This window comes from Astatotilapia calliptera, chromosome 3, assembly GCF_964374335.1.
Source record: "Astatotilapia calliptera chromosome 3, fAstCal68.1, whole genome shotgun sequence".
In the NCBI taxonomy this organism is placed as follows: Eukaryota; Metazoa; Chordata; class Actinopteri; order Cichliformes; family Cichlidae; genus Astatotilapia; species Astatotilapia calliptera.
Window position 1 is genome coordinate 11,640,450 of NC_137424.1, and position 21,983 is coordinate 11,662,432.

The following is a 21,983-nucleotide window of genomic DNA, read 5'->3' on the forward strand; positions in this document are numbered from 1 at the left end:
TGAGTGGATATCAGGCCCTTGTAGAGCAAAATTTTGTATTTTGGTCTAAACAACCCAAAATGCGATGTCCACATATGTGGACGCCAGGTCCTAGGAGGTTAAATATCTGTTCACTTTGTCAAAATGAACCTAATCATCTCTGATGAGTTCAGTGATGTCTGCCAGCTCACCTTGCAAGTGGTCGAGCTTATACCGCCGACAACGCGGCACACAACTTGTAAACCCCCTGCTGACTATCACCTCTTGAGTTATTTGTTTATGTTAGTTTCAACTGTTCCTGCAAAAAGTAAGCACGTGTTACTGATAAAAAGTCCAATAGAAGCAAAGTCTAAACTTTGAAAACAAAAAACAAAAACCTGTCTGATTAAGATCTGATGTTTGGGGAGTTTCAATAAGCAGTGTGACCCGTGTATATGCATCAGGGGTGGGTTTTGATTATCAATTTATCGATTAAAATCGATTCTAGCTTGGATAACGTGATATCGATTCATTAAAATCCTGAATCGATTTTTAATATAAATTTATTTTGGCCAAAACGCCAGAATCTCAGGTTAAACCTCCCAAAATTTCAACAACCACCAAACAGCTAAAACAGTAAATGAGAGCAGGAACACGGATTCTGCACAAAGACATAAACACAAAGCGCGGAGCCGCCGACGCATCAGAATTAGTGAGATGTGACTTTCTCGCCTGACTGCACGGACACGAGCTGAAAGCCGACAGCTCGCTGATTCTGATGTTTTGGAGGCTCCGCGCTTTGTGTTTACGCCCTTTTTGCGCTGATTCTGAAGCTGCAGGTGTGATCTCTCTCCAAACAATATTGAGTAAACCAGCAGCAAAAGAAGCTCCAAACTACGCTTCACATAAACATCGTCATGAATTCCCTCTGATTGTTTTGCTGCCACCAGGATAAAATCACACTTCATGCACAGCTCTCTCTCTCTCTCTCTCTCTCTCTCTCTCTGTACTTCAAGAACAGTTTCCCGTCTAAAAATCTGTTTTCTGCATTATTCGCTTGTTTGTTACGCACAAGTCTACCGTTCTTACAGCCTGTCGGCCACTGTTTTTTTTTTTCTTTTACTTACTTCTGAAAACAAAGCCTCGTTTCTGCCGTTCAACACTGAACAAATTTAAACTTTTTAAAATGATGCAAAATTGCAAAACTCTCAGCTGTGTCTGTAATCAAACCTCTGTAACTTTGCTCTGCTTCACGTCAGCAGCATCAGGTAATGTTCATATGTTCATTAATGGTTTTCTTTTGTTTTTGATGTACTGCAGAATATTTGTATAAAATCCCAGGCCAGGAAAACCTTCATGTTTTTCTGTTTGATCCTCAGCTACTTTGACACAAAGGCCTCTGCTGTGACGCTCACACCTTTGATAAAGTCTCGCAAGTGTCAGATTTCTTTTTATAGATATAAAAATATAGAAATGTACTGATGCATGACCTGAATTATAATATTTCTGACTGTCTGAGGCAAAATTTCCCCGATTCACATTGAATCAAATTGAATCGAATTGATTCTAGACATGAGTGACGATGCCAGCGCTAATATGCTTTTTTTTTTTTTGTCCCGTTTGGATCTATAGCCATCAGAATTGTTGTCTTAAGGCCAAGAAAGATGCCAAGCGGATTTATTTTACCAAGTGGATCATCATGGCCTTGCCATATTGGTCCATTTGATTGACCTTTATTATAATAATGAATTTATTTTATTTTCAGTTGCTACAAATGGGACAGACATGACTGTGGGATAGGACAGGGAGAAAGAATGAAAGAAAGAGGGGGAGAGAAAGAAAACCAAAGGGGAGAAGAGACGGTGAGAAGGGGGGAAGAAAGAAAAAAAACAAACAAACAAAAAAAACAAAGCACCTGGGTCACCTGTATGGAGAGAAAAAAACAGAAGAGAAAGCAAACAACAAAGAGCAACATAAAAAGAAAAAAAAGCACCATCACAATAAACTAGCTAGCAGTAGATATCAATAGTTACTAAATAATAAACGATATTGTGCAGCACGCAAGATAGACAGCGCACAGTGTGCTTTGAGGCAGCAGCCAAGAAAGCTGTAGTTCGCGTCTGTGAATACCAATGTGTACACCTGTGTGCACACCTGTGTGGATCAGCATGCTTGCATTCCAAAGGTTTCTCCATGTAATGATCTGCTAGGGAGTGTGGGGGGGCCACAGCCCCGTCCTCTATGGTATGAAGCAGGTATGGAGGAGATCAAAACTCCAGACATCCAGAGGCCCCCAGAACACAGGAGACCAAGGAAGACCCACAGAGGGGCAGCCGCGCCACTGTCCCAGTAACAGCTGAGGAGAGTCCCAGATGAGGGCTCATTCAGCAGCCGCGGAGCAGAAGCCAGGGGGAGTTGCAGTGACGCGCCCGTGAGCTCCGCCGGCAGCCAGCTGTGCCTGAGTGACCGAGCCCCAGGCCAAGAGGCCGGGGGCACCCCACCTCCGAAGTGGCCCGAGCGAGCCCCAGGCTCCAGGCCCCAATAAGCGGCCGCCAAGGAGTGAGCCGGTGTGTACCCGGACGCCCACCCCAGACACAAAGAACCACCAATGCACCGACACCTGAGGGAGTCCGCCACTGGCAGGGGAAGTGGTGGTGGGTGGAGATAGGCCTCCAAACCTTGGAGGGCCTGAGATGTCCCCAGAGAGGTGGCGTCTGATACCCAACCTGACATATAGACACAGACATACAGGCACACACAGATACAAACATCCATTCCCACCCTCATGCTCTCATATGCACTTACTCCACACTCAACCGACGTGGAGACAGACATAAAGAGACGCTGTACACACGATCACACTCCCCAAGCGTACTCTACGAACCGGGTCTAGGTACCCTTGCCCCTGGAGGGGGGAACTGCACCCAGACCCAGGTGGTGTTACCCTTTTCCCTGCGGTGGGGAGAGGCAGACCGCCCCGACTCCGCAGCAGCAGGGAGGCCCCACACCCCAGACCGCAGCCGGACGGCCAACTCCTCCTAGCCCCCCCGCTCCAGCAGGCCGCAGAGAACGGGGGTGAGAGAAGACTCCAAACCTCCCTCCACCCGCTCATTGTAGTGTTGATGCATGTGTGTTCTAAGGTGCAATTAAAACCCAGGAGGGCATGGAGCTACCTGCCAGAGAGCAGCAGGTAAGCGCATAGTCCCTCCTGCTAGCCCTCAATGTCTACGTGTATTTACAATTGAGAGGTGGGCAATGACGCCAGGGGTGAGGTGTACACCCTGATGGTAACTTGGACTCCGTGTATTGTGCCCACCCCCAAGATCCTATATGTATGTGTAATGAGGGTGTGAGTGATGTGAATGTCTAAGTTGTGGGATAAAATTGAGGCAGAGGCAGCCAGAAGGGGACAGGGGGGGGGGGGGGGGGTAGCCTCCTCTGCACCCTGGTGACATACCCCTACTCCAAGGCCCTGCATGTGTGGGTGGTTGTGGTGGAGCGGGAAGAGGGAGGCAGCTGGTGATGGGGAGGGAAGGAAGGGAGGGGCAGGTGACCCCTCCCTGGGGCCAGCTCCCCCGCTGACCCCAGTAGGCACTCCCATACTCCGCGACCCGCCAGGGAAAGGGGGCCCCGGTCTGGATGGGCCGGGGCCCAGCGCAGCAGCGCCTCCCGGCCCCACAGAGCCCGGGACAGTCCACCCAACCCCACCACAGAGAAAACTGCACACACATTATAACTGTGCTGTCATGTGCAGCTATTAAAAATAAAAGTAGAAACTAATCAATATCCTTCACTCTAAATTGTTTTTTAAATCCCAATAAATGGGTTACAGTATCTACATGAACCCCGTTGTCGAGGAAGCCTCTCACTTACGGCCATACCAGCCTGTTCTCATCTGATCTCTGAAGCTAAGCAGGGGCGGTCCTGCATAGTCGCGTCACCTTCACCTTGCTCCATGTTAGAAACTCCATGATATCGTGTTCCCTGCTCAGGGTAGCACACTGATGCGCATTTATTCAGTATTCTTCGGGGCCGCAGTCGGCAGCCAATAAGAGTTAAAACTCGTTGCACAAGAGTGTCAGGTTGACACTGTGCCCGCTGCACACTACAAGGTTAACAAGTTCCTCACTACTGAGCCCAGACAGACTAGCTGTAGACATTCTCTACATTTACAGAATAAATAAGTTCGTGTATTTCCTAAATATTTCGTTCCTGTTGTTCTTTTGTTTTGTTTTGCACAAAAGCGAAATGCAATCAGGAGCGTTGTCATGAAGCTTTTCCTCAAGCTGCCTCCACTGAGTGAGCAGCAGCGCCCTCTGCAGTTTGTGTGTGGAAGTGCAAAAGCTTACAGCACCTGGTATTCCCAGGCGGTCTCCCATCCAAGTACTGACCAGGCCCGACCTTGCTTAGCTTCCGAGATCAAACGAGATCGGGCGTGTTCAGGGTGGTATGGCCGTAAGCAAGTGAGGGCAGCTCTGAAACGGCGTTTTTATACATGCTGTAATGACACATACACGCTTACGTTTTTGTTTTCTATATTTACGTTAAAATATCCAAACAACAAAAATGTTGGACTTCCAAATCAACCCAACACACTGTTTTCTCTCTGTCACTTTAACACTGTGCTGTAATCAACGAACATGTCTTCTTATCGTGATGTTACTGCGGGAAAAGCGTTTTTGGAGCTCAATTTGAAGCTGCAGTTAATAACGAAGGTTTGCATGTTGTCGCTGTAACATATGAAGTTTAGCACAATAATATATATCAAACTGTGTGACATTTGCCACCAATAAAAGGTCTTTTTCACAACTCTTCCATCGCTTACGGCCACACCACCCTGAACACGCCCGATCTCGTCTGATCTCGGAAGCTAAGCAGGGTCGGGCCTGGTCATTACTTGGATTGGAGACTGCCTGGGAATACCAGGTGCTGTAAGCTTTTGCACTTCCACACACAAACTGCAGAGGGCACTTCTGCTCCTGCTTGTGCTAGAGGCATGAGAAGTTAACATTTATGGGTGATAAAATCCTTTTTCTGTATTTTTAACATGAGAATATCAGTTTTCCATCTTGTGTTCCAGAGTAATCGGACAAAAGACAAACGTAGAACAAGGAAAAAAGAGGCCAAGTGTCTCACCTATAAAACAAAATTACTGTTTTCTGAATAGTCTCACACAGATAAACATTTGCAGGGAATACCTTTTCCTTCAAAACAAACGTCACAGACTGTGTTTTTCTTTACTGATTGTATTTGAGTAGAAACTCAGATTAAAATGGCATCAGTGCTCATAAAATGATTTAACTGTAAAAGTAGGTGTAGTGGATCACTTTGCATAGATCTAGATAAAAGTGCTGTAAGCAAAGACTACAGTGGTCATTGAGCAGCTGTTCCTATAATGTGAATCTGGGATAAAGGCACAGATTATTTGTTTGCCTTTGTTTCCTGGTTCTTTCTTTCTTATCCAAATGGAAAAAGAGAGCATAAAAGTACTGTTTACAAGCAGCTTATCTATCTCATTGTGCCCACTATCATAAAATCTTGGTTGACTGAGCACTGAGCCATCTACCACTCGAAATTGAACCTGTGTGGGACAACAACAAAGTCCAGTATACTAAGTTTCAGTAATGTGCAGTTTTTTCTGTGGAAGATGTAAATCTAAATAGATGTCCTATTGTATGCATAATATACCACTGAACTTTATAAAACAACTTCTAAAAGCAAATTTCGATTTATTTTAGATTTTCTCAAATCCAAACAGTGCTAAAAGCATACACACAGTCAAATATTTTTCATACGAGGTGCTGAAGGTTCTGCAATGTTCTGTCAGTGCGCCCCAGGGCAGCTGTGGCTACAATGTAGCTGCCATCACCAGTGTGTGAATGTGTGTGTGAATGTGTGAATGACTGAATGTAGTGTAAAGCTCTTTGGGGTCCTTGGGGACTAAGTAAGGCGCTGTACAAATACAGGCCATTTACTGTGCGTGTGTTTATGCTCAAGTGTATGAATAAATTAGTCAGTTTTAAACAGTTGCAATTTAAACAGTAAAAGAGTGGCACTATATTTATATATTTATAAAGAATTTCAAACAACAATTAATTGATGCTCAAAGCAGGTTTATTTAATTAATATCCAGATTTCCAATTAGTTCCCAATTTATTCAGCAGCAAATCACATCACCAGTCACTTCAAGGCTGTATGTATTATTGTAAGGTAGACCCTACAATAATACATACAGAGAACCCAACAATCATATGACCCCCTATGAGCAAGCACTTTGGCGACAGTGCACAGCAAAATCTCCCGTGTTAAATTAACACTGGAGAGTGTCTATATGGGTCCACACCTCTGAGTGTTAAATACAACACTGTTGAGTGTTAAATTAACACCTTTGACAGTGTTATATGTTTAAAAGTAACCTAGTCAGTTTTGAAGATTAACAATGGCTAACACTGAGCAGTGCTGATTTTCTAACACTGGAAAATAACTCAAAATGTTAGAAATATTTTTATTTTTATTTTATTCCATGTTTTCCCAGCCCATTATGTCCGTGCTCTCCCCGTGCTGTCTCTCCTCCTCTCTGAACCTCCGTGTACTTCCTGTTTTACTTTGACAGTCTCCCGTCAGTGTTGCGTTTACTTCTGCCGTGTCTTGTTATGATTATCAGTGTCACCTGTGTTCCCCGTGTGCTCCCACTTCCCTCGTTAACCCTCTGTGTATTTATGTCTGCGTCTCCCTCAGTTCTGTGTCGCGTTCTCCCTCATTCATGGCCGTGTGTTTCTCTGTGTATTACGTTATAGTTTCCTCATTTAGGTTGTATGGTTTCTCTCTCCAGCAATAAAGCTGTGTTTTGAGTTCATTCCTGCCTCCGTGAGCTTGCGTTTGGGTCCTCATCCTGCCTGCACACAGCCACAACCATGACAGTCTGCTTTTAAATCAGATGTCACTCTGAACATAAACACAAGCCACAGCAGCCCAGCTGTCTTAGCTGAGTACAAGGATACATTTACTCTCTTTGTGTAAAATATTGTGATGATTTTACATTATATTAGGCAGGCAGCTGCCCAAATTAAACCGTGACTATTAGCAGTTTGGTTATTTTGAACGCCTCGGCTGGAAAAAATTCAAAATGGTTTGTAAGGTTGGCCACAGCTTTGTATGTAAAGGGGAGTTAGAAGATTGCTTCATATTTTAAGATTGATTAAGATTAATTAATATTTTTAATTGTTTTATTTTACATCTCACCTTTTACACTGCATTGAGTTGCTGCCATGTGATTGGCTGAGTGTACATCGTTCTTTGTTTCAAAATGGACTTAATGCTTGGTTGAACAGTTGTGATGTTTATCTCCTTTAGATTTATTTTTTATTTTCATGATGAAAAATGGTTTGTTGGTTCATACCTATGAAGTTACAGTGTTTCTGAAAAGCCTAAAAAGATGAATTGTTACCATAGTAAACTTCAAAACAGACTTTATTATATGATATAATTATAAAATTGGATAAAAATTGACTTCAGCATAATATAAAATAATGTGTTGTCACTATGTATGCATTGGTCAACTTTCAGATCTATAAAGTTCAGCTCCCCCAGCTGTGTCTCCCTTCTGTGGCCCATTCCCTCATTACTACCCTGTGTATTTAAGCCCTGTGTTTTCCCACGCTTGGTGTCGCGTCGTACCCTCAGACCCTGCCTGTGTGTTCCTGCTTGGTTTCATGGTTTGGTTTCTGTTTTTGTTTCATGCCAGCAATAAAAGCTGTGGTTTTAGTTACATTTCGTCTCGGAGTCCTGCATTTGGATCCACATTTCCACCTGCCCGCACTCAGAGCCCTGACATCAGCATAATATAAAATAATGTGTTTTCCCGATACCTGATTTTTAGCACTATGTATGCATTGGTCAACTTTCAGATCTATGAAGTTCAGCTCAGTTATCTATGTTTTCATTTTTAGTTTTCATTTGCATTTAGATGCACGGCCGATTCTCTGATGTGTGATCTGTTTCTACCTGTGCTGATGCTAGCAGGACTAAAGCTGATCAAGCAGCAGTAAATATGTGAAGCAAGGCTGAAGGATACACTCATAAAATGAACAGAATCATAAGAATATAACAGCACGAGCACTGCAAATGCAACTAAAACATGTTGACATCAAATGGTATGCTATTTAAAATCTATATGAAATAATGACACATCTATGTTTTCCAATTTTTTTTTTTTTGTATTTATTTAGTTTTTCCACAGTTGTGTAAATCAGTCTGTCTGTGGACTGGTACAGCTGGAAAGCCGACGCAGCCAGTTCCTCTTCTTCTTCTTGGGTTTTTTCTCTGGCACAGTCTTAGCTTCAGTTTCGAGTTCAGCTGGATTGGTAGTTATCGTTTTCTCTCTGTCTTCTGTTTGTTGTAGAGAGTCATGCAGAGACATCTCAGTTGATGTCAGGGAGTCTTCTTCTTCTTCCTTGTCCTGTTCTTTGGTGTCTTTTTCCACCAGAAGCTCAGATTTTCCATTTGCTGTGTTGGAATTTTGTTCATTTTGCTCCTGTGTGATTTTAATGTAGGACGCTTTGACTTCTTTCAACTCTTGATAAAGAGTCTTTACTTTCATGTCATGAAGCTCCTTGTTGGAGCAGAGCTGGGATTTAAGCTCACTGATTTCCATGTTCAGTGTCTCCTGGTCCTGCCTATGTTTGTCTTCCTGTTCCTTGAGTTGGTGTTGAGCTTCTAGGAGCTGTTGTTGGAGTGTTCCTATTTGCTCTTGTTGAGTCTTGTATTGGACTTCAAATTGAGCCTCCTTCAGACCTACACAGTCCGTGTGTGAAGCCTCTGTGGTTTGTGTAGAAGAATCCACACACTGCTCTGTGGTAGGGTCGCTGACGTCTTCGTGCAGGACACGGATCATGTCATCCAGCATGACAACTGCTTGGTTGTCCTTTGCTTGAACCTCTGTTTTGCTCTTATCAGGCTTATTATTATCATTAGCCTCCTCCAGTTGCTCTATGAGCTCTTTAATTGTTTCTTCATGCTGTTTTTTGTCGGCGATCATCTGTGCATGAATTTTGGTCTCCTTAGACTGGTAATAAGAAGCCTTCTTATTAGCAGCTACCAGTTTCCAGTAAAGCTCGTTCTGGTGGTTTTGGGAAGCTTGTAGTTGATGCCTGAGAGCAGCAATCTCACAACATGAATCATACTGGACTCTGCCATGATGGGGTATAAATCTGGGATTTGGCTGATGTTGCCACGTCCCTCCATTTGGCCCAGGGTTTTGTCCACTGGCGTTATTCATGTTTGCCTCTGTCTCCATATTCACGTCGTCCTTTGGTTCTGACATAGGGAGGGATTCAGGGTTTTCCCTTTCAGAGGTTCCTTCAGGGTTTCCTGACACTTCTTCATTTCTCAGGTTGCTTCCATCAGCCACGTTGTTTTGGGCTTCTAGAAGAGCCCGAGCATACGCCCGAGTAATCGGTCGTCTGGGTTCTTCAGCCACTCTTTTCTGTTTTTGCCCCCTTTTTTTCTTGCCTTTCACGACCACTTCTGTTTGAACTTGTGCCAGAGGACGTGTTTCAGGATTTGGTGTTTGGGGTTTTTTGAGGTCATTTTCCGATCTTTGCAAAACTGTTATATTTGGGCTCACGACCACTTCCATCTGTGCTTCTGCCATTTTATATGCGTCTGCTTCAGCGTCTGCTTCTGCGTCTCTGTGTCTTCCTTATCTTGGTTTTAACAAACAGGTTGTTTTGTAGTTCTGCCACCAAAGAGTTGCTACAGTTGACTGAATTTCTCCTTCCAATGACAGAATGTGATGACATCACAAGCTTTGTGCCTTTGATGACATCACAGGCTTTGTGCATTTGATTCTGTGATTGGATAATTTGAAAATAAAATGTCCACAAATGTACTTTAAAAAAAGTCATTTTATTTTGTAGTATATGTTGAATTAACACTATAAAAGCTACTCGACCAGAATTGCAGTTAAAAATAAAACAAAAGCAAAACACAAGTTTTTATAAATGGTTGTTACAAACAAACCAAAGGAGAAGACGACTGTTTAGTGGAAAAATATTAGACATGCTCTCTCATAATAACTGTGTAATAATGTAAACTAAGACATGTCGAAAATATTGATATTTAGTTAAAGGTGTTTATTCAAACGATCCAATGACCAGCATGTTTTAGTGAATGTCTGTAGGCACTGGGAGCTTGGTGGTTGCCTAGGCGACAATATGTCATCTATGTTTTGTTTTTAATTCAGTTTCACTGGTGAAACTAAGAAACAACAGGCTGTAGAGGGACACGTTAACAGAGCTTTACTAACTCTTACTGTCATATCCAGTGTGGACAAATCTGTATAGATTTATATTAATATATTAATCATTCATTTGAATAACCAAGGATGCAAAATAAAAATCACAGGAGAGTTTATGAGACGAGGTCAAGTTCAGAGACACACGTTTAGCAGAGGTGAAGCCTCGAGGACAGCTGGCAGCTACACCCATGTATGACAGCACCCACCTGTCACAAAGAGCAGCCTTTCCATGCCTGACTCTGCATAATTGTCAGCATCCAAGCATTTTAAATGAGTCATCATCCTCAGAAATCATCCTTTGCACAGTTGTTATGAAGAGAAAAATAAACTTTAGAGCTGAAAATCAGATATGAGCCGTGATCTGGGAGGGGAAGGGTACCTGCTGCCAGACAATGTTCACCTTGGAAAAAGTCAAAAGTGGTTTATAAATTTTGCCACATGTCTGTATGTCAGAGGGAGTTAGGCGATTGCTTCATAATTAAAGACTGATTAAGATGATTCATATTTTCTTAAAGGTTCTTTTTAGACCTCACCTTTTACACCTGCATTGAGTTGCTGCCATGTGATTGGCTGATCAGATATTTGCATTAATGAGTATTTGAACAGATCTACCTAATGAAGTTTTATATTTATGATGAAAATGCTTTGATGGTTCATACCTATGAAGTTACAGTATATCTGAAGAGCCTTAAAATATTTTTTTTTACCATAGTAAACTTCTAAACAGACTTTATTTTATGATATCGTTTTAAAAAAGGATAACAATTGACTTCAGCATAATATAAAATAATGTGTTTTCCCGATACCTGATTTTTAGCACTATGTATGCATTGGTCAACTTTCAGATCTATGAAGTTCAGCTCAGTTATCTATGTTTTCATTTTTAGTTTCCATTTGCATTTAGATGCACGGCCGATTCTCTGATGTGTGATCTGTTTCTACCTGTGCTGATGCTAGCAGGACTAAAGCTGATCAAGCAGCAGTAAATATGTGAAGCAAGGCTGAAGGATACACTCATAAAATGAACAGAATCATAAGAATATAACAGCACGAGCACTGCAAATGCAACTAAAACATGTTGACATCAAATGGTATGTTATTTGAAATCTATATGAAATAATGAAACATCTATGTTTTCCAATTTATTTTATTTATTAATTTTATTTTTTCCACAGTTGTGTAAATCAGTCTGTCTGTGGACTGCCAGCCAACACATCCACAACACCAACAACTCAGACAGCACAAAGCCTTTTAAGTTGGCGAGGCGTGATAGCAAATGCAGCGCAGTTACATCCATCTCACCTGCAGCAGCATCGCAGACCACGCCCCCCCTCCACACCACTCTTTCCTCATAGTTGCTCGCCATCGTTGCGCTCAGAGGGTAGAAGGTCCCGATCGAAGTGCACAGGTAACTTCCCTTCACATTTCACGACAATGATCCTGTTGGTGAGAAGCCTGCCTTCATACTGGCAGCTGGGTTTCCTGGCTCCCTGATGCTTTAGCTTACATTTAATTATGCGAAACGTTGCGGTACTATACGTCATGCCGCTATTTTCATCGTACCTCCCATCACCTCTACAAATGGATTTGACCTTTGCTGGAATGCTGAGGATGAATGTGTTGGTTTCCTTACAACTGTTGTCAATTTTGTAGATATTCCTATTTGATATTTCTGTGTTACACAGCTTTTCAGTCATCTTAGCATCTACATGCTGTCTTCTAAACTTTTCATAAGGTGTTTCTTCAGGTCGGTGCTCGCTTGGTTGAAAATCGTTCACTTTGGAAAATCCGGAAGCAAAGAGCAGCACGAGCATCATGCAGACAAACAGTGTCTTCATCGTCTCCTGGAGAAGAAAACACATGGACATTTTTCCACATTAAGAATTTGGCAGATACATCCTTTTGGATCCTGAAGCTCAGCAAGTCGTCTTTGTGAGCTGCAAACACACACGACAAGAGGACTGATAGACCTTTTTCTTTAAATGAAAGAAGTCGTTTTATTTATAGTTTTCTTTTTTATTTATTTATAATCATATATATGACTTTGTTCTCTGTTTATTTTTTATTTTTCAACTGTTAGGACGATTTCTAAATATCCTGAACAAGCCTGATCTGGACGGCTCCTGGAAGCAGATTCAGGCGTGATGATGTCATTTTCAACTGGAAAAAGAAGCTTTGAAAAGCTGAAGTAGTTTAAATGTTTAGATATTTAACCTTGTTGTATTACTTTATATTTTATATTCATCGTATTAAGACATCAAGATATTTGTTTTTGCCTTAAAATTTTGTGTTTTAATTTATACTTTTTGTTATTATTTTTTTTAATTTTGTCATTTTGCCTTTTTTACTTGATGTGATTTGGATAAATATATATTTATATCTACAGATATATTGAGAGAGTTTTTCTCTGGGTTTCACAAGCCCATTTTATAGATAAAAGTCCAGGTCATAATAGATCCGGTTCATTAAGAACAAAGTTTAAATCCGATTTAATATAAATGCCTTTCTACACTCAGTTATTCTTTCCTGTCACATGTTTCAGTGTGCTCTGTAGTAACAATGACACACTGCAAAATAAAAATCAAACAGAACTCAAGACACTATGGATTTTCCTCCAATTCGTATCTGTTTGTGTAATTTATAGGATTTTTTATTTCAAGCTTTTCCAAATTAAGACACTCACCTTTTTTTTCCTTTACTAATGATGATGATTAACCTGCAGTGGTTCAGGTATAAGTTGGTTGTCTGGAACAGCAGGTGATGAAGATGTCGTGAAGGGTCTGTGGTTAATGTATATAGTGGGTTCATTACATAACTGGATAGGCAACATCTGACAGTCAGTTTAAATAAGATCTTGTTGTATTTGAACACAAATCAGCAAAAACAGGTCTCTCACCGTGCAAATATACAGCTTACGTAAGTTTAGTATGCTCACCGAATGCAGTGTTTAGTGTAGCAGCAGAATTATGACAGTTTATGGAGATGTTCAACGTGAGCCTGCTGCCCAGCTTTAAAAGGAAAATCATTTTAAATGATACATAATAAGTTCTTAGCAAAAGAGGAATGCAGACGGAGATGAGCAGAGATCTCTTCTGCAGTTCAGATGCTGCTGTGAGTTCTAGTTCACTTCTGTCACAGAGGAACAAAGTGTGTTTGGATCTGGACACTTTGATTTTTATACTTCTGATCAGCACCACCTCAAATAATCCTTTGCATCCACACCTACATCACTGGCCCACCACTTCTAGGAAACTTTAACACTTCCCTGCTTGTGACTCAGAAAGATAATGCAAATATGATGACCACTGACCACAAGAACCTGCATGTAGATGCAGCCTGTTTTTCCACATCTGGCTTTAGAAAAAAAATTAATGCACAAACAAATAGATTTAAAATAAAAAGATGTGTTGGTATATTTTGACCTTTCAAATAAACTATTAACACTTCTTTTTTCCCCTTTTTAAGTATAATTTTTGGCAAATAAAGTGAGTGTTTTGACCATTTGCAGTTAAAATGTTGAACAATCTTTTTATTTTTGATTTACTACCAGTTGGTTGTAATAATTTCATATGAGGATTTAAATGGATGTATAACAAAACAAAGGATAAAAGTATATATAAAAGTATATTTAATGAAGCTGATCGAACAACAGTGCAATATGGCATGATGACAGTGTTTACAATTTTGGCAGGAGAACAAAAGATAAATATTATAAAATACAAGACATGAAAATCTCAGAGGTCAGGGGTCGGGGGCCCAGGAAGTCTGACCCGCAGATTCCAGGTCTGACTTCGAGTACATAAAATATCATCTTTCTTGTGGGGAAGGAGCCTGAGTTAGAGCAGGAAGTTACACCATATTGATATTGTTGGGGTAGCCTCAATGCCAGTGTTGGACTCTCCAGTTTCCTTGAAGGAGGTTTGACTTTGTGCCATCGTTGGCTGGACTCTGTGCTCATTGATATCCCCGTATCAGTGAGTTAAGACACCATGCATTTATTTTCTGTGTGGCACACAACAAGAAAACAAGCCAAGAGAGAACACATCAGCCTCCAATGACAGTTTATTAAAAGGTTTATTGGAGGTTATTTGTTGTGTTATTGAACCTGTGTGCTAATGAAAGAGTGTCCTTAATAAACGTACTCCATAAGGAAGTGTGTTCACAAGTGCACAGAACACATTAGGGCACAGGTCAATGATCGATTTTACAATTGTATTGTCAGATCGATGGACACTTTCGGATACTTGGATATTCAGGTGATTAGAGGAGCAGAGATGATCAGCTGATCAGGATTTGGTGGTGTGTTGGATCAGGTGGTGGAGAGATACAGGACAGGCCTGACATACACAAACGTATAGTGAAGGTGCAGAGGCTCAGATCTGTGACATCGTCCCAGCTCAGTGTCCATATTTAGATGTAACAGTGCTATAGACTTTACCTGACAACTTGTATGAGTAATGTTTTCATCTCAGGCATGTCAATTTCATTTGTGAATATATTTTTAATACTTGTACAACAGATTTTTTTGAGTGTTAAATAGAAATTATATGCTGAAACTGAAGTGATGGGTCGCACTCTTTAGTTCACCCCTGCTCTCGAAACAATGTAGGTGGTCCAGTTAACACATTTACATTTTTTCATTTGCTTTTGCTGTTTCACTTGCAAAATATTTCCAGTGTGACATTTGATCAGGTCTTGTAAACCTTGTCGTTAACCAAGCAGTCACTCCCAGGCTGCTGTGCTGATCACCGGATCTTAACTTCATTGTCACAGTGCACTCAGAACAAAACAGCCATGCAGAGATATGAGTCACAGTGACATTAAAACTGATGAAGACCGTCGTCGTTAGAACCAGCAAACTGAATGAACTAAAAAAGATCATCTAAATTCAACTGGTCTAAAATATCAGGATCTCAGTGGAAGCTTTTACTGGTTTTACTTAAGAAAAAGAAATAATAAGGAATTGTTTTGGAATTTGTCCAGGTTAACAGATGAAATCATGTTCAGTGCTTTGTCCTGTCAGTAAACACAGATTCTTTATTTGCACTGAATGGGACAGCATATAATTTCACTGCTTTTGGCGTAATGACAATAAAAGATAGTTTCAAAGTCTGACCTGCAAAGCCCGTCCACCCAGTGTCCTCCTCAGTCATGCTGGTTGCATGATTGCTGTAGAAGTGCTAAACTACTGTGACCTGATTAATTGAACTGAGCTCACACTGCAATAACTAATCAGTGAGGTGGTAGTTTAAGTACTTCATTATGTTAGTGATGATGCCTCTTTGCTTTTCATTTATTCACAGCTTTGTGGCGTACGATGGAGTGTCAGGGCCACATTAAGATGATAACCTGCCACGGCTGCAGTACCCTCTACAACACGGCTTGTGTCGATGATTTAGTGAAGCAAACTGATCAGCTGTCTCATTGTGTCTTTTGTGTGTTTGGTTTTGTGTTTTCAATGAACTGAAAGCCCTCTTTAATACACGAGGGTGTGACAATCCACATTCTCTCATCTGTCCAGTGTCAGCCATTCATTTTGTGCAAATGGTCAAGTCTTCCAAGTGTGCGTGCTTTTCCTTCTGACCAGATGCAGCTTTTTGCACCATAACTTTATTGTCCTGATACTGATCCCCACACTGTGTATGTGCACTAAAACAGCAATCATTTCACTGCTCTGGGGCCCGTTCTTCGTACCTCGCTAAGTAGGTTAGCTGGATTAGATTGTTGACGATTTCGCGTGATCCTGGATCAGTCGGTTCCCCGAAGCTCATCCGGGACTTGCTGTCATAGCAACAGAGCCGTAAGCGTAAACCTGCTCGGGAGCAGGCTTACTTTATGTAAACAGGATTAGATCGCGGCCACGCAGGTATGTCCGCTTCATTTATACGAAAGCAACAGCGATATTCCACCACTGTTTCACCATAAATAAATAACATCAATGTAACTAAAGATAATGCAGCACTTGATCCTTTTATTGATGTCACACAGATACATACAGGTCATTTCCTAAAAAAGGGAAATGTACTATTAACATTCTATTACATGTATGTGATTATTACAGATGTAATTCATATTTCAGAGTAGTAATTGCAAATTACTTTGTGTAATCAAGATGAGAGACCACGGCTATAAAAGCGAAGGTGGATTTGGGAAGCCTGTCGCAGCCATGTCCTGTCCGTATACGCGACCAACCCATTGCGGAAGGTGCAAGATTGATAAGGAGAGTTTTCAGAATTCAGCGTATATTGCGGGATAGACAGGATCCTTTAGCTCAGCGCGACAGTGTGCTCATAGAGAGATATCGATATTCCCGTGAGGGTATTATTTACTTAACCAACTTGTTGACGAGGGGGTGCAGGACCACCACCTGTCTTTTTTTTGCTCTGCCCTTTTCTTGGTTGCTGTTATAAACAAACAGATTATTTCAGGGTCTCTTTCCTAGAGACGAAAAGCAATATAAGTGATAAATATTACCATTCTGTAGAATATTCTTATATTTCACTTTTACTTGTTCCCATGTTCTAGTGGGTCCTGTTGTGGCTCTAATGTGTAAGGGGATATAATATAACATAATATAATGTAATATAATATTGGATAATATAGTGTAATACAATAAATTTACCCTACCGCCTACTGGTGTTGGCCAGAGGGGCCGATGGCGCGATATGGCAGCCTGGCTTCTGTCAGTCTGCCCCAGGGCAGCTGTGGCTACAACTGTAGCTGCCTCCACCAGTGTGTGAATGTGAGAGTGATTGAATAGTGGCATTGTAAAGCGCTTTGGGTGCCTTGAAAAGCGCTATATCAATCCACTCCATTATTATTGTTATTATTAAATAACTTACGAGTTTAATTTGTCAGCAACTTTCTGCCAGCCCTCTCTCCTTGCTTTTGCAGCCTTTGCAGTGTTCCCTTGCGTTCTGATTAAACTCTGAAACTCCTGAAATCCCTCAATCAAGAGTTCTTGCTCTGCTGCCGGAAAATACCGAGCACGCCCCTTCGACATTTTCGCCGACCAATCAGCGGGTTGCCGATCAATGTTTCTACTATCGATGCGTAGCCCCTTTTACGACACCCAGTGATGTCACATTCCTGCGTCCAGCTGTAGTAATCGTCAACAGCAGGTGTGTTCGGGGAACCGGATTAGCGAGCTCACGGTTAGCGCGATGATTTGATCTTGGATGTGTCATTTGATCTTGGATGTAGTGAGCGACGTACGAAGAACGGGCCCCAGGTTACAAAATGTCATAAGATGCTGCATGGCCGTACAACATAGACTTTGGTTAGCAACAACTCTCTGAGGCCTCAACTGTGAAGCAGAACGCTGTCTTATCCGGCTAACTTCAAGAGCCAAGTTATCCTTTGAACCTAATCTGCTCCAAAGCAATTTATGTTCCAAATGTGAGATCACCAGGTACAAAATCACCACCTACTAACCAGTAAGACCAAAAAAAGAACAAAATAAATAAAATCCCCGATCCTGGAAGGTCCCTCAGACCGCTGTGTGCAGAGAGTAGGAGGGTGTAAAATTTTTCAGCAGAGTCTGACGTCTTTGTCTTTCCATGATTAGCAACGATAATGAACATAGATTCTCTACAACTTTACTGTTTTGGAAGTATTAATATATGATCCTAAAGCAGGACACCTGCACTGTAATTAATGACCTCACATCACATGTTTAAATTATGCTTTTACATTTAACCTTTTAATCAGACCAACAAAAAGCTCATACTCAATTTTAGCAGCAGTCATTGTGACACTGATGATAAAACTTGTGTAAAATTGCAAAACTGTAAAAAGAAATTTAAAATTAAAAAAAAAAAAAAAAAGCATTTTTGTAGCTCAGTGTTGAAATTACAGGTAACTTCACTGGTTGGCTGTTTCACCTGTAACACTTCAAAATAACATGCTAAGGTTTAATAGGTTATAAGGAACATACTCTGAGCCCTGAGCAGTGTTGTGCTAATAAGAGACGTTTTGTGTGTGCAGTGAACCAGTAAGTTTTGTATTTCATAATTTATTGAGTTTCTATGATCCTTTCTGACCTGCGTTAATGAAGCAGTCATTAGAGCACCATGTCCGCTATAATAGTTCTGTAGTTTGATGCTTGAGTCGTTGCAGACTTGTTGAAACTCCCTCACCCGTCAAAGCAGCGTCTTTGTTATTCGAGTCCAGCAGATGGCAGTGTTTCACTGTCTGACGGCTGTCTGAAGCTTCAGCTGGATTATCCGTTTGCTATGTTTGCCATGTTACAGTGGGGAGGAAAAACTCCCTTTTAACAGGAATATCTAGACATGAGTGATTACTGCAGTGGGGCACTATCTGTGCTATCTATAAGAAATGTTAGCAACAATAAAACTCTGAGGATCAGGGCTCCATTTCACTCCAGTGTTCAGTGGCATTTTAAAAGAGTGAATACCGACGCTGAATGTATTTGTAAAGCAAAAGCACTTTGTTAGCCTTTACAGAGCAAAGCTATGGATCAATGTGCAGTGAAGAAAAATCGAGGTGGCCAGTCTGTCCTTTCCTAACCAATCACAGAGCTCCTTACATTGCACCATGTGGCTAATTTGCGTTTTACTGATATTGCTGGGCTGCTGTCAATCATTTTGTCTTTATATTACAACAGAGCATTGACCTTTAACCTGTTTAATTCATACTGAGTATTTTAAAAAAAAAAATGTATTGTCATAATAAATTGTGCCTCACTGAAACACCATTTTGCATTAGCCTCTATCACCTGACTTGTCACTGATGATATCACTGCATGAGCAGGCGAGCGGTAGCGGCGGGGGGGTGTAGGTGAAGCTCGTGAAGAACAAAATCCTGTACGAGCGGACGCAGTGAGTCCAATAACCAGGGGTAACTGGAAATAAGGTGTTGTAGGTTGGCTTCCACAGTGTAAAGAGACGCTTCTCCCTCATGCTCTAACAGCTGGTAAATCAATTTAGAAGCAGAGTCGATAACGGCCTCCTGAAGCTCCCTAGGTGGGGTGACTGCCGCTGGATCCATATCTGGCTGGTCCGTACTGTCACGGCGGGTGAGGAGAGCCGTGTGAAAATAATAAATGAGGATCCAATCGCAGGCAGTAGTGGAGAAGTGAAGGTGGTTTATTGAACACAAAAATAAATATGGACAAACAGCAAATGGAGCACGAACTAAACTAGACTGGAAACAACTAAACTACAGAGCACAAACCTGGACAAGAACGAGCAGAGGAGCTGGACAGCAGGGAGAACACATGGGTGAGACATGGTGGATACACAGACGGACCAGCAACTACAATGACAGAGGACACGACTTAAATACACAGAGAAACACAGGGGAATTACACACAGGTGGTGGACACAGCTGGGAATAATCACCAAGACGAGACAGAGGTAAAACTGAACACACTCACATGAGACGCAGACCTTCACAATAAAACAGGAACAAGAAACCATCACACTAAGACGCAGACTCGACATAGAGAGAGAGACAGAAAATGACACATGGAACTAAACTAAACCTGCAAAAACATGACAACTCAAAATACTGGGTCAAACTGACCCAGAACCGTGACAGACTTTCTATAATGTTTTGCTTGAGCATGTCCTGCTTTTCTGTAATGTTATTTCTACAGTTTTAGCAGTTCTTCTCGAGGGAAAGAGAAAGATGTAAAAATCTTATACGTTATATATGTTAAATAACATGTGTAGTGCTCACATGTAATGCAGATGTTAGCTTTGATCTAACCAATAAATCCTGATTGGATGTTGTTAGCGTTAGCACTTGTGTTTGCTTCCCTGCTGTACAACAGCATTACCAAAATACAACTGAAGAAACAAACTCAGTTATGAAAAGTTTGTGTTCAGTTTGCAGTCGCTGAAAATAATTACACCTTTGGGAATGACATGGAAATGCTCCCACACTAAAGATTGGGTTTTGTTTTGGGGATTTTCCATCTTAATTTATCTGTCTTATTTGGCTACATCTACGACACTGCTATGCTCTCTCTTGCCTATGTTTTCGTGGCTGCTGCTATCTGTATTTTAATATATATATATATGCAATGAAAATTCCCGTCTCGCCCCTCCCGGCAGTCTGTATACTTTAAGCTCGGGTAGTTTTTACACAGGATACGGGAGGATTATTGAGAAGAACCTAAGCAAACACGTGACAAGTTTTCAACAGGAATGAATGACAGTAAAAATGTTACCTCACAGATCGTTTTCATGCCATCAGTAATGAGCTGGTTTCAGCTGAACTGGACACACTCAAATGGCAAAGAAGGTTGTGTAGCCTTTGCAGAGAAGATGAAATGCATTCATGTAAATCAAAATGAATGTTTTAATTGAGGTAGAGGTTTGTCAGAGATATTATTCTCATAATGTACCTTTGTCCCAGCTGATTACCTTCATTAAACAGCAGGTTGCAAAAACCTCTTGTGTACCTCTTTTCAACCACTGGGAGGCGCTACAGCTTCATTCCTTTCACACTAAGGCAGCGGTAGGGAACTCCAGGCCTCGAGGGCCGGTGTCCCTGCAGGTTTTAGACGTTCCCTACCCCTGCACTAAGGCCTTTGAAATCTTCATTAACACTGAGCTTGAAATTTCTATCAGTCAAATGCAAAGGAGTCCTGTGGTTGTAGGACAGAGGTAGGGAACGTTAATCTGCCATCATTTAGATTATATGACAACAACCTTCAAATCTGAAGTCTCAGAAATCTGCTTCATGTACAAGTTCCTCCAATAATCAGGGCTAATATCACCAAATTGTACATAAACAGACTTTTACATGTTAAATATTTCTCAAATATGGGGAAAAAAACAATATAAAATACTATATTATTAACAAAATATCTTAAGATACAGCTACAAATTGCTTGAAACATTTGCAATGAAATATATAAAACAGCTTTATTGTCAGTGAGGACAAAGTTATAGTGATGCTGTGCTGGAGTGTTCAAAAGAAGACAGAGACATGAAGTATAAATATTGTATAATATTAAATATAAGAAAGAACAAAGTTATAAAAACATTAATAATTGAAATCTGCAACAATATTCACATAAAGTGTAAAATACAGAGTTAACTGTTTAATAGGTAAAGTTTAGGTCTTGCAGTCGAACAATGATCCCAAACACAGCAGCAAATCTACAGCAGAATAGCTGAAAAGCAAAGTCCAGACCTCAACCTGGGACATTCAGAGAGCTGTGCTTAAATAAATGCCCACAAAGCTCAAAGAACTGAAGCAACGTTGTAATGAAGAGTGGGCCAACATTCCTCCACAACAATATGAGAGACTGATAAAGTCAAGCAGAAAACAATTACCTCACATTTGTGCTGCTAGAAGTGTTTCTAGTTATTCACAGGACTGTAGTTTGAATTTAAAGAAATGTGAAAGTGCACTGAAATTAACATAAAGTTATTGCAATTTTAAAAAAAAATCAAGAAATCTAAGAGGAAGAAACAATGTAAACCACACAATTGTTTTCCTTATATTCTCCACACGGCAATGCACATAACAGACATAAAATATTTGCATTTATCAATAGAAAATATACAATTTTTCCATAGTCATAGCCAGGCCCGATTACTGCCAAACCTGTGCTGAATCAATCACTTAAACAGGACCTGTCTGACAAAGTAGAGTAGACCAAAAGATCCTCAAATACTACACATCATGGCGCAATCCAAGGAAATTCAGAAGCAAATAAGAAACAAAGTAATTGAGATCTCTCAGTCTGGAG

At 41.0% G+C, this 21,983-nt stretch overlaps 1 protein-coding gene and 2 non-coding genes across 3 annotated transcripts in view; 2 read left to right on the plus strand and 1 right to left on the minus strand.

The window, feature by feature from the left end:
• LOC113011575 (NACHT, LRR and PYD domains-containing protein 12-like) overlaps positions 1-21,983 on the plus strand; it is a 374,200-nt gene that overhangs the window by 164,650 nt on the left and 187,567 nt on the right. The window lies entirely within an intron of this gene.
• LOC113034438 (5S ribosomal RNA) lies at positions 4,301-4,419 on the minus strand. The gene has a single exon (XR_003274182.2). It is a non-coding gene; the product is annotated as a 5S ribosomal RNA (ribosomal RNA).
• On the plus strand, positions 4,778-4,896 carry LOC113034441 (5S ribosomal RNA). The gene has a single exon (XR_003274185.2). It is a non-coding gene; the product is annotated as a 5S ribosomal RNA (ribosomal RNA).